Source organism: Aquarana catesbeiana, linkage group LG01 (assembly GCF_042186555.1).
Source record: "Aquarana catesbeiana isolate 2022-GZ linkage group LG01, ASM4218655v1, whole genome shotgun sequence".
NCBI classification, from domain to species: Eukaryota; Metazoa; Chordata; class Amphibia; order Anura; family Ranidae; genus Aquarana; species Aquarana catesbeiana.
Genome location: NC_133324.1, coordinates 583,939,092 through 583,952,594, shown reverse-complemented (window position 1 = coordinate 583,952,594; position 13,503 = coordinate 583,939,092). Strand labels below are relative to the sequence as shown.

Here is a 13,503-nt window from a genome sequence, read left to right as displayed (position 1 = left end):
GCCAATTGTTTGCACTTTTGCACAGCTTATGCACTATTCTGCACATATTAAAGGAATCTCTCTAGCATATAAGAACAGCGTAATTTCTATCCCTCTCTTCCCATATTATTCTAGCTTTACCCTAGGGTGAATTTATTGATAGAGGCTGCAGTTCTTTACATACACTTTGCATTTTCTGCCATAAGCACGGGAGTCTACACTATATTAATAGTTGTATCTTTGATCTTATAAACTACGAGATAACGGTGTTGTGGTAACTTGCCCCAAAAAAAAAAAAACGTAATAATAGAAAAAAAAAGCCTTTGAAAATTTGTTTGCAATAACTCCATCAGTATCACCAGCAAAGCAGCTTCATTATTATCCCATTAAAGAAGAAGAGAATGTGCCCTGCATTTGAAGATTTCATAATTTGCCACGTCACGAATGTTAATTCTTGATTACAAACGCTAGTTTACAAGACCGACCGCTTCTGCTTCTGAGCATGCGTGACTGTACTTTGGACTTTTGTCTGACGGACTTGTGTACACACGCTTGGAAAATCCGACAACACACATTTGTTGGCGGAAAATTTGAAGACATGCTAGCCAATATTTGTTGGCGGAAAGTCCGACAACAATTGTCTGATGGAGCATACACACGGTCTGATTTTCCGCCAACAGCCTGACATTGAACATTTCCCCTTGGAAAATTTGATCGTGTGTACGGGGCTTAAGTGTTGCTGCTCAAGACTCTCCCAGAGATATGTGTGAGAAGAGGAACCTGGAAACAGTGCTGAAGCAGAAGACACTAAGGCTGCATTCACATCTAAATGCTGCTTTTTTGTGTGTTTATTGCGCATTTTGTTACAGCATTTTCATGCGTTTTGGAGCTGTGGTGTTTTTGTATTAGCCAGTTGAAAAAATAATGAGAAAATATACAGTATCTCACAAAAGTGAGTACACCCCTCACATTTTTGTTAATATTTTATTATATCTTTTCTTGTGACAACACTGAAGAAATGACACTTTGCTACAAATGTAAAGTAGTGAGTGTACAGCTTGTATAACAGTGTAAATTTGCTGTCCCCTCAAAATAACTCAACGCACAGCCATTAATGTCTAAACTGCTGGCAACAAAAGTGAATACACCCCTAAGTGAAAATGTCCAAATTGGGCCCAATTAGCAATTTTCCCTCCCCGATGTCATGTGACTTGTTAGCGTGACAAGGTCTCAGGTGTGAATGGGGAGCAGGGGTGTTAAATTTGGTATCGTTCTCACTCTCATACTGGTCACTAGGGATGGGCGAACAGTTCGGGCCGAACTTTGGTTGTTTGGATGTTCTGCGAACACCGAACAATATGCGGTGTTCGGGGAAAATTCGGAACACTGTTAAAGTCTATGGGACACTAACATGAAAAATCAAAAGTGCTCATTTTAAAGGCTTATATGCAAGTTATTGTCATAAAAAGTGTTTGGGGACCTGGGTCCTGCCCCAGGGGACATGCATCAATGCAAATTTTTTTTTTAAAAACTGACGTTTTTTCGGGAGCAGTGATTTTTTTAATGCTTAAAGTGAAACAATAAAAATGAAATATTCCTTTAAATACCATGCCTGGGGGTGTCTATAGTATGCCTGTAAAGTGGCGCATTTTCCCCGTGTTTGGAACAGTACCACAGCAAAATGACATTTCTAAAGGAGAAATTGTCATTTAAAACTGATCGTGGTAATGATCAAATACCACCAAAAGAAAGCTCTATTTGTGGGGAAAAAAGGACGTCAATTTTGTTTGGGTGCAATGTCGCACGATCGTGCAATTGTCAATTAAAGTAACGCAGTGCCAAATTGCAAAAAGTGCTCTGGTCAGAAAGAGGGTAAAATCTTCCAGGGCTGAAGCAGTTAAAGTGGATTTAAATCCTATTCTTGAAATTTGACCTGAGCACATCTATCTGTAGTGTTTATTTATGTCTCTCTAAAGCTCTGAGTCCCATGTCTTTCTGCTCCTCGATTCTTCTGTTACCAGCATGAAAACTTCTGACAAGCTCTCCAACAACCGAGATAAAACCAGCCTGAAATTTGTGTCGGAATGGTGCATAGAAATAGATTAGCAGACAGCTGGTCTATTCACAGCACAGCTCTACATATTTCTTCCTTCCTCTGCCTATGTGGAGGGGGGGTGTGTGCCTTTCCTCCAATCAGCTGTCACACAGTATATGCCAAAAATCCACACCCAGTGGTGGAACAGGAAGAGAAAATGCTAACATGACATGCACTTTCTAAACAGTCTAGAAAGTTGAAGACAGCAGATATACATGTAAAACTTATGTAGGGAGATTTGTTTCATTTCTCTGTATCACCTGAGGCTGTTCACTTCACTGGGTATAAGAGAGGGTTTTCATCCACTATAAATCTGGAAGTTAATGAGAGGAGTAAAGAGTTCAGTGTTAAAGGCATACAAGGTTCAAGAAAGGATCATTTAAGGCAGTGTTTCTCAACCTGTTTAAGTCAAGGCACCCTTTAAAATTATGCACAAGCTCAAGGCATTCTAAAATGTAAAAAAACAAAACTAATAGTTTTACATAACGCAGCAACATCCACACATGTAGGACACCCAACATTAAAGATGATTTATTCTTTTAAAGCAAATACACTTTGCACGCTGGTACTGGCTATTCCAGAATTTCTATCCCCGTTCAGTTTCTACTCCTCACTCAGCTAATGTGATCCCAGTGCTGATGGAGAGGGGCAGGGGAGAAACAAACTAGGATGCTATGCAGGATCCGATGAACTCCTTTCCAGCCAATTACATCATTGGTTGTTAGGATGCCGGTGGCTAGAAGGTTGTAATGGTGCACATTTAAAACCTGTGGCTTTGTGGAACTAAAAGGCAGACTCCATTCGTCCACTGACTTGTATACAATTTTTGGGCTGTTTTTAGGTCTTTTGCTAAAGCACCCCTGAAGAAACCTGGTTGAAAAAAGCTGACTTAATGAATTGTCCAGGGAGCTGTCCAGCATTCCAGGTGTCTCAGCAAGAAATGACACAGCAAAGGTTCCAGGTTCAAATCCGAGCCCTAACACTTATCTATAATGGGGGCTAATTTACTAAAATTGGAGAGTGCAGCTCTGAATAGAAACCAACCAGCTTCCAGGTTTTATTGTCAAAGCTTAACTGAACAAGCTAAAACTAGAAGCTGATTGGCTACCATGCACAACTGCAGATTTTGCATTCTCCAGTTTTAGTAAATGAACCCCAATATGTATTAGCAAAAAGGTGTCTAGAAAGCTTTCATGTGACAATACTCCCGCAGCAAGGAAGACAGAAATTATTTGATGTTACAAGACATAAGTAGAACATTTTTCTCCAGAAATTTTTTTAAACAATTAATTTTGTAAGGTTTCAATAATATGTGTGCATTAAAAGTATTCTCCTTTACACTATACCTATTTAATGTCAATAAATTACGTAGTAATCCTCCCTTTGCCCTGCTTACTTCTTTAGTTGCGGTTCTGGCCTGACAATGCTTTACAGCTACTATTAAATTGATCCCGCTAGTGTTGTCAGGACCTATAAACTATACCTCTCACTTTGAATACAAAAGCTCTATACATCTGGAATGCTATTGTACATGTGACGAATTTGTCACATTGAACTCCCTTCTGTGTTGATATCAGCGATCTCTACCCGTAAAAGGACCAGGATGGAGGATTAGCATTCACGTGACCGCAAATAAACAGTAAAAAAAAAAGGTATTTAAATGGCAATCTATTATTTATTAACATCAGAAAGTTGCAAACTATTGCTATGGGTATTTTTGGTCAGCTGATTAGAAGTTGACTTTTCTAGCTATTTTAACACCTGTATGCAAACCTGATTGATGAGAACAGGGGGGTTGTACAAATGTTCACATTTCCTCTCATATTCTTGGATGATTTTGACACGTTCCATGGTGATATATTTAACTACTTTGTGTCCAAGGCAATTTTGAAATTTTTACCACATATGGTAAACCAGCATTTTATTTTATTGTATCTCAAAACAATTACCGTATTTATCAGCTTATAACATGCACAGGCGTATAACCTTAATTTTAAGAGGGAAGTTTCAGGAAAAAAAAAATAAATTTTCAATAAAGAACTTTGAAGCAAAATAAGGGTAGCTCAGAACTTTTTTTTTTAATTAATCAAATGCAGCCTCACAAGTGCCCATCAATACAGCCCCACCAGTGCCCATCAATACAGCCTCACCAGTGCCCATCAATGCAGCTTCACCAGTGCCCATTAATGCAGTCTATCAGTGCCCATCAATGCAGCCTCACCAGTGGCCATCAGCACAGCCTCACCAGTGCCCATCAGCACAGCCTCAACAATGCCCATGAATGGAGCCTAAACAGTGCCTATCAGCGCAGCCTCGCCAGTATCCATGATAGCAGCCTCACCAGTGTCCATGAATGCAGCCTGATCAGTGCCCATCAGCATGAGGATTTAAGAGAGGAGAGCCGCCGAATTACACAGAGCGGTGATCTCTCTCTTACTGGCCACTGTCATATGAGGACCGGCTCCTATGATAGATGTCACAAGTCCCGGCATTGGACCAGTGTGCTATCTATCATAGGAGCCAGGAGGCGGGACTTCGTATGACAGTGGCCGGTAAGTGGGAGATCCCCGCTCTGTGTAATCCGGCGACGCTCGCCCCCTTCCCCTCAGGCCCTGGGCGCCTCCCCTCTGCCTCAGATCGCGGTGCTTGGGCATGGTGCACCCTATGCACCCGTCCAGGATCGGCCCTGCCCGGCGCCCTCCCCCAATTGGCTTTAAAAAAAATATATATCAGCGTATAACACGCACACATTATTTGCACTCTTCTTTCAGGGGGAAAAAGTGTGTGTTATACGCCAATAAATACGGTATATAATTTCTGCAATCAGAGGTCCTATGGAATGAAATTGTGCCAGTTGCACACCATGCACAATACATGCTCTTGCGGTGCAATCGTTCAACATTTAGGGATTAAAAGAGGTGGTGAGGAGGCGATAAAAATAAGACAGATTCTATCTTTGGCAACATAGCATTTTTAGTATGTTACTTGCCCTATGCTCCTACATAGGGGACACAAGATGATTTCTCATTTGGTCTAAAATTGCCCTTTATTATATTTTGGCATTAATAAGTATTTTATTTTCTCTACTAGTTCAGATGCAACTAATTCTTCCCCTCAGTTGAAGCATGACAAATGGTAATTATCACTACCTTGAAGTAGCAGGTGTTTAATTGTAAAAACAACTTATATTTAAAAAATGAATCATTAATATGCATAGTACTTGCTGCAATCTAATTTTATCTACATGGATCACGAATGACTGCGCCAGTTCTTTTATATTTATTGGATGCCCCAAGGGTGCCCACCTGTTTCTTGTTACTGAATGCGCCAAGTTTTGCTTTGGAGCTTGTCTTCCTATTGAAACCTTTCATTAGTCTCTGTGGGCAAGAATAAAAATATTGTAAAAAATAGTGCATTGGACAGGAAAATTTAAACTTTCAATATCTGACAGACTTCATATACAGCTATATAAAAGTTTCTATATTGTGAACTTGGGAAGTCGGTTAACGAACTGCCCCTTTATAAAATCATACTAATGCATTGCAGAGGTCATGCACAAATAATATGAAAAATTCCAATTTCAACAATATCTAAGTTTTTTCCTATGTGTGCAATAACCTGTCCTTGTAGTAAATCCTAAATGAATGATATCTAGTTTGCTAAAGCAATGTGTATCATAAACAACTGCTGTGTTTGTAATAAAAAGAGGAAAAGAAACATTTTACCAAGTGCTGCAGGACCAGATTAAGGGCCTGCGTTGGTGGGCTTTTGTTCACGTAAGACAGGTTTTGCATCCCAATTCAAGTCTATGGGTATGCAAACCCCACTTTGACACAGGACAAAGGCAAGTCAGAAGGAAGTCAACTGCAGGTCAAATGCACCTGTCAATTAATTTTTAATTTATATCAGAAGCATTTCAAACTGATGTCAAGCTGATGCCATCAGCACAAGCCTAAATCCAGTCAATGCAGACCTTCAGTAAAGAAATGTAAAGGCAAATAAATGTCAAGTTTAACATTTTCAACCAAAAGTGGTGAGACCACCACCAAAGGATTATGATGTACTCACCAGATCCACGGACCTCAAAACTACCACAAGGTCAAGAAGCTTTTGTAAAACCAATGCTTCATTCCCCTAGGAATTTCAGCAACAGTTGATGTGATCCAGGGATATCCTCATGACAACTTCATAAACGGGACTACCCCAAATTAAATTAAATGCATCAAACCTAGCACCAGGTATGCTGGGGAATTCATAAAGGGTGTCTGAGACACTCTTTAGAATCCTGTCTGGGTGCAGCACCGAAAGTATTGGTGCCTGCACCTGATTTATGTACCTTTCAGAGACAGGTACATAAATCTGTTGTTGCCCACACTGAGGTTGGAGCATCCACATTGGACACTCCTCCTCAGTACACATACTCCCCAGCTGCTGTGCCTGTCACACTGACAGGCTGAAGTTATACTTTAAACCAGTTTGTTTAGGGGTTCCATGAGCGGTGAGCAATAGCAAACTGATTTCCCTCTGACGCTGACCACCAGTGTATCAGAGAGCAGTTTTCCACCAACCACCAAGAGGTCACTTATACACTGACCACAATGTGTACTGCCTTATACACATAAGTAAGCAATACTCAAAGCAGCGCTCCAATCAAATAAATGAAGTATGACCAGCATTCACATGTAAAAACATATGACCAATCAGTAGTGTGTCGATAGGTGATGAGACAGTTCAATTGATAGGTAAAGGATTCTACTTAAAGTGTAAGTAAACCTTCCTATCGTTTTTAGCCAAGGAAGCTGCCATCTTTGCCTCTGTTTAATCTACAACTGCCATGATGCTGCACTTGTGATCAGTTATGACACCAGCCATTGGATGGTTTGACAGTTTGGTTGAGAGCACAACCAATGGGAGTGTTACATTTCCAACATGTCCCAGAAATGAAACTATTTTATGGACGGGTTTACTTATGCTTTAATGATGATTGATAGGCATATAACATCCACCAGAGTCCACAACACGTGAAACACACTCCCCTAGGGGTTTACACTCACCAAAGGGATGTAATTCAAAAGCCTTGAACACACCAGGTGTCTCCCGTTTGGTCCGGTTTAGTCATGTAAAAAAAGGCTCCACATAGCGTGATAATGTTTTAAAAGTTTATTCAAGACGACCACCCCTTAAAACCACACTTACACAAAATAAATTGTAACAGGCATTTGGTTGAATAATCAATCTGTGTGTTATCACCAATCAGTATGGAATGCCATATGCCATCCACCACATCCACAGAACATGCTCTCTGTTGAAGTTGTGATGATGAAACTCATCAGTGCATTACCTTACGACGACCGGAAGTGATGTGTGCATGTCACTACCAGGAAGGAACAGCCAGATACTTTCAACGCAGTGGATTTGGTGGATGGCAGATGGCATTCCATACTGATTGGTGATAACACACAGTTTGATTATTCAAACAAATGCCTGTTACAATTTATGTTGTGTAATGCCCCGTACACGCGGTCGGACTTTCCGACGGAAAATGTGCGATCGGAGCTTGTTGTCGGAAATTCCGACCCTGTGCGGTCTCCATCGGATGTTTTCCATCGGATTTTCCGACACACAAAGTTTGAGAGCAGGCTATAAAATTTTCCGACAACAAAATCCGTTGTTTGAAATTCCGATCGTGTGTACACAAATCCGACACACAAAGTGCCACGCATGCTCCGAATATATAAAGAGAGGAAAGCTATTGGCTACTGCCCCGTTTATAGTCACGACGTACGTGTTTTACGTCACCGCGTTTAGAACGATTGGATTTTCCGACAACTTTGTGTGACCGTGTGTATGCAAGACAAGTTTGAGCCAACATCCGTCGGAAAAAATCCATGGCTTTTGTTGTCGGAATGTCCGATCAAGGTCCGACCGTGTGTATGGGGCATAAGTGTGGTTTTAAGGGGGTGGTCATCTTGAATAAACTTTTAAAACAGGATTAGGCTATGTGGAGCCTTTTTTACATGACTAAACCACCCAGGGCGATGAGCTGTTTGAGATAACTGGACCAAAGGGGAGACACCTGGTGTGTTCAAGGCTTTTGAATTACATCCCTTTGGTGAGTGTAAACCCCTAGGGGAGTGTGTTTCACATGGTGCAGACTCTGGAAAATGGTATATGCCTATCAATTATTAAATAGAATCCTTCACCTATCAATTGAACTGTCTCATCACCTATCAACATACTGCCGATTTCTCATATGTTTTTACATGTGAATGCTGGTCATACTTCATTTATTTGATTGGAGCGCTGCTTTGAGTATTGGAACTTTGTCTATATGGACTAAGGACTTTTTTTTCTTACATGTATATTTCAGTTTTATTTAGTGCGTGCTTTTATGTACATAGACTTGTGTCATATACATCATATACATTATATATATATGTGTTCTATATATATATGTGTAGCGCTTACCCCCGAAGGAGCGGCTGAATATTTGCTATATCTATAACTCACGTTTACTACTCAACCCTCGCAGCCCATAGATTTAAAAGTCACAGTCCTTAATGCTTTTTCTTAATGCTTTATTCATCAACATAAACTGGGATGGGAGAAGGACTTCCTTTGAGATGCTCTTTTGTTACATTGTCATCTTTTTAATGAATCATACAGGAGAATCTGAGTACAGTTGCAGTCAGTTAAGAGATCATTTTTCAATGCTCTCTTCAATCAGGGATGATGGAAGTAGATTTGATAGAGAATGATTTGATAAAGAGTCACTTTGAATAACTTCTTCATCTGGATAACTTTAAAAGAACAATCCATATCTTTACATGTGTGCTTGCAGCTTCACCGCTACCTCTTTACCACTACTTCCCACAGACATGGTACTTCCAAATTAAGCTAAAGGAGAGCCTATCTTGTATAACTCCTCCCGCTTGACTGATTGCAATCCCGGGGCAATGCTGAACTCAAATTCATAGGCCATTACTGCCCATCTCACTGACTTGTGCACCAACAACCCTCAGTCTCTGGTAGTACCTTTCCCTTGGGCTTTCACTCACGTGATCAATAGTCCATGTGCCACTCATAAACGATCGATCGCCCAGTTTCCTTCCGCTTTGTTGCTACTTCAATTGCAATGATCCTCAGTTCCCTCTATCTCTTTGTGGCCCGTTTTCCTCCCCACAGGGGCGGCCTACGACATTCACGACTACACGCGGCAAGATGCCGTCTGTTCCTCCATGAGGACCGGACCTTCACCCTTCTCGCTAAGGTGAAGCTCCGTTGGCTCCTCGGAGGGGAAACCTCCAATTTCCCCTCCAGGAACCAGGCTGGCTCTCTCGCTCCTCAGAGCAGGACTGGACTCAAACTCCCCGGACACCATGTGACCCCCTTTTTATATGAGAGTCCCGGGATTACCAAGCAAATTAATGATTGGCCGAGACCAACACATAAATCACCTGTCACTCAAACATGGAAATCAAACAAAACAGGCCTGCTGCAATACCATCAGCCTGTCTAAATTTACCTGTAACAGAAGCGAACAAAAAAGGTCACCTGCTTAAAAGTAGGTGCCCGCTACATATGTTTTTTTGGGAACTTCATTTTTCCTGAGAGGTGCAATTAGGCCTTTTAGACACTGAGACTATTAATGTGTACTGCCTGTCCTTTTTTTGTACAGTTATTATTAAATTCTTTTTAAGAATATAATTCAAACTATTTATATATGTGGGTGGTAAAATCTGATCTGCTCTGGGTGTCAAATACTATAGGTACGCCATATAACTTATTCTTTTATTTAAAAATTTTTTCAACTTACTGATCATGCTAATGTACCCTGAGCTGTAGGTACAACCATTTTTAGCAGGGGGTCCCCTACAGTTGAAAATTATTTCAAGGGTTCCTCAAGGTTGAGAAAGACTGCTCTAAACAATGGCATTTCTCTAGCTCCTAGAGTTTACAATTTAACCACTTGGCGACTGCCTGCCTGCAATGTACTGCGGGCAAGCGGCCAATTTAGGCAAAGCAACGTACCTGTACATCGCTGCCTACTTCAGAGTTTATAATGCACGCATGCACGCCCCCCCTTGCCCAGCACATCGGGAGCCTGTGAGCAAGTCCCAGACAATAATTTATGGCCAGGACCTGCTGTTTGGCGGTGTACAATCACAGCCCAGAGCTCTGTGTTGATAAACAACACAGAACTCTGTACAGAGGGAGCGATCTGTAATTTTCTCAGCCCTGCAAAGCAGAAATTTCTCACTAAGAGATTTAGTAGAAAAAGCAGCACACTTTACACATAGGTAGGCACACATTTAACCTCTTGATCACCCTAGATGTTAACCCCTTTACAGCCAGTGTCATTGGTACAGTGACAGTGTATAATATTATCATTGATCACTGTATTCATTTCACTAGTGATGTCAGTGGCATTTAGTCAGTTCCCCCCAGCATCAGTCAGTGTCAGATTAACCGCTGTACTTTGGCAGTCCCATTATAACTCGCTGATCACTGCCATTAGTAGTATAAAAAAATTACAAAATATAGTTTATATACCATTGTTTGAAGGCACTATAACTTTCAGTCAAACCACTCAGTATAAACATATTGGGATTTATTTTTGTATCTAAGACATGTACCAGAATATATTTTGGCCAAAATTTATGAAGAAATTGGATTTTATTATTTTTTTTACAGTATAGCAGAAAAACAAATCGTTTTTTTTCAAAATTTTCGTGTTTTTTTCATTTATATTGCAAAAAATAAAAAACCCAGTGGTGATTAAATACTTTCAAAAGAAAGCTCTATTTGTGTGAAAAAACTATATAAATTTCGTTTGAGTACAGCATTGCATTAAAGTAGTGCAGTGCCGAAGAGCAAAAAAATGGCCTGGTCATGAAGCAGTTAAAACCTTCCAGAGCTGAAGTGGATAAACAGAGAACAACTACTGAATACTTCTAAAGAGATACCGGCTCATAAGGGATAAGGGCTCTTGCACAAAGATGTTTGCAGGTGCAAATCTCCTCTAGCATAAAAATCCTGTTTTTCACACAGCCATAGAAGTGAATCACTGAACGTGGCTGTACCCTGCATCTGGCGTTTACCCATGTATAAAAAGAAAAAAACAACAGTGATTTCATATTTTATATTTATTTATTATATATATATATTTTTAAGGTGATCCAGGGTGCGCAGGTTGAAGGGGTGTCTTATATCCCTCTTTTTTTCATCATGTACCCATGAATGTAATGTTGTATTCCCCAAAGACGTTTGGGGATATGTCATGTATACAGTAGATGCGTGGGTAAACAAGAAAGCATGCTTAAGGCTTCTTGCACATGGCCGAAAGAGGGTACAGCATGCATAGAGCATACAGTAAATAGCCAGAGTGAGGGAGCCACAGGTGCTGGGTACATCCTCTACCTGCAATTAATGGCTGTGCTCTGCTAAATGAGGGTTTATGCACGTGCTTGCAAAAATTTACAATTGGGCATTGGCGTACAATCCTAGACCCAAGCGCCAGTGTAAACACTTATAGTAGTGTACATCTATTCATTGCATTGAGAGGCCATACACTGTACCTGTGGCTCCCTTATGTCGGCTATTTATGCTCCATGCATGCTGCACACTCTCTTGCAACCATTTACATGAAGCCAACTAGTCTTAGGTCAGTTTTTCACTTCATGTTTTCAAGTGTTTATTTTTAAACTGATGTTTTATATTTGTTCTTATATTGTTTATATGAAGTTTTTTTTCCTTGTCAAAAGAAGTTTATTGAGTATACAATGTTATAAAGATACATAAAGTAAGTTTACAAGGATCTATAAAGTAAGCTCATTGTTTTACAGTAGGGTTTATATAGGTAAATATCATGAAATTTCAAATATTAAACATTGGGTTCACGTAAACCTAAATTAAAGATATATATCATTTCCTTAGTTACTTTTGTAGGTATTTAAATGATTTATACCTACTATACATATTGTTTACAAGTAGAGTGTATATAGGTCAAATAAATTCTGATAATGAGCTTTAATCGTAAGGTGGAGAAAAGGAAAGAGAAAGAAGAAAAAAGGGTTGAAAGGTAGAGGTATGGTCCACAAGGTTGTCCCGCTCGTCAGTTTATTATTCTTTTTAGTTCTCTTTGAAGCCTTAGAATGGGTGTCTCTGTAAGTCATTTAATCTGTTACCATGGCAACAGGACACAGTCATTGAAGTTTGACAGGAACTGTTGTTTTATCCAAGGATGCCAAAGTTTTTCAAATTTTGGAATTTGATTTTGATCGATGGCTACCATCTTAGCATGGGACATTGTATTATTCATTCTGTGAATTGTTTCTGCTAGTACCAATGTAGGAGATTTCCATGCCTTGGCCACTGTTTGTTTTGCAGCCGTTATTAGTTGGATCATAAGTTTGAATTGAGAGAGTGTTAACCATTCCGGTTTTAGATTAAGTTAAGTTAAATATGGATCTGGTTGTATTATTTTTTTAAATATTTTAGATGCAATCACGAAGACTTCCTTCCAGAAGGTTTGGATTACTGGGCACGTCCACCATATGTGTAAATGTGTGCCTATTTCTGGGCATCCTCGAAAACAAAGAGCTGAGGTATTAGGTGAATATTTTGCCACTCTAGCGGGTACAAGGTACCAGCGAGTTAGGACTTTATAATTTGTCTCCAGTGCTAAGATGTTGGGTGAAGATGACTTAGATGTGAGCCATATGTTAGACCAGTCCGTGTCTTCTAAAGTTCGTCCCAGGTCCTCCTCCCACCTCTGAACGTAAGAGGGTCTATTAAGATTTGCTACTCCATATAATTGATTATAAAGTGATGAAATTGTACCTTTAGCAAATGGATCTTTTGTACAGATTGATTCAAAAATGGATAATTGGGATAATGGTGTATCCCCCTTTAGGAATGGTGTATAGAAATTTTTGATTTGGAGATATCTAAATATCTCAGAGTTTGGTAGATCATATTTTTCTCTAAGCGATGGGAATGAAAGGAATGACTTAGATGCTATGAAGTCATTTAGTGTCTGAATGCCTGATGTTGTCCAAGCTTTAAAAGAATTTGGGTAGATCCATGCCGGATAAAAGTCCGGATTTCTGATAAAAGAAAGGAGAGGATTGTGTGGAGATTGTAACTGATATTTGGTTTTTAGTTTATCCCAGAGAGATAAGAAGTGTTTAGTTATGGGATTATGAATTTTAAAGCGGTCTTTAGGATCAAGCCATAATAAATTTGATATTAATAGAGGGTCATTTTCTGAAGCCTCTATAAATACCCATAATGGGATTTCCTGTTTTGCATGGTATTTGGACAGACTGGCCAAATGTGCTGCTCTGTAGTAGTTAGTAAAATTAGGGTATCCCTGGCCTCCTTTATTTTTGGGAAGATGTAGTGTGTGTATAGGTATACGTGGTTTA

At 39.8% G+C, this 13,503-nt stretch overlaps 1 long non-coding RNA gene across 1 annotated transcript in view; it reads right to left on the bottom strand.

Moving 5' to 3' along the window:
- Positions 1-1,038: 1,038 nt before the first annotated feature.
- The window catches only part of LOC141107216 (uncharacterized), a 31,600-nt gene continuing 19,135 nt past the window's right edge, over positions 1,039-13,503 (bottom strand). Inside the window, exons 2-3 of the long non-coding RNA XR_012235823.1 lie at positions 5,380-5,451; positions 1,039-2,387 (exon numbers count right to left, since the gene is read on the bottom strand). This is a non-coding gene — a long non-coding RNA (uncharacterized lncRNA). The remainder of the gene's footprint in view (positions 2,388-5,379; positions 5,452-13,503) is intronic.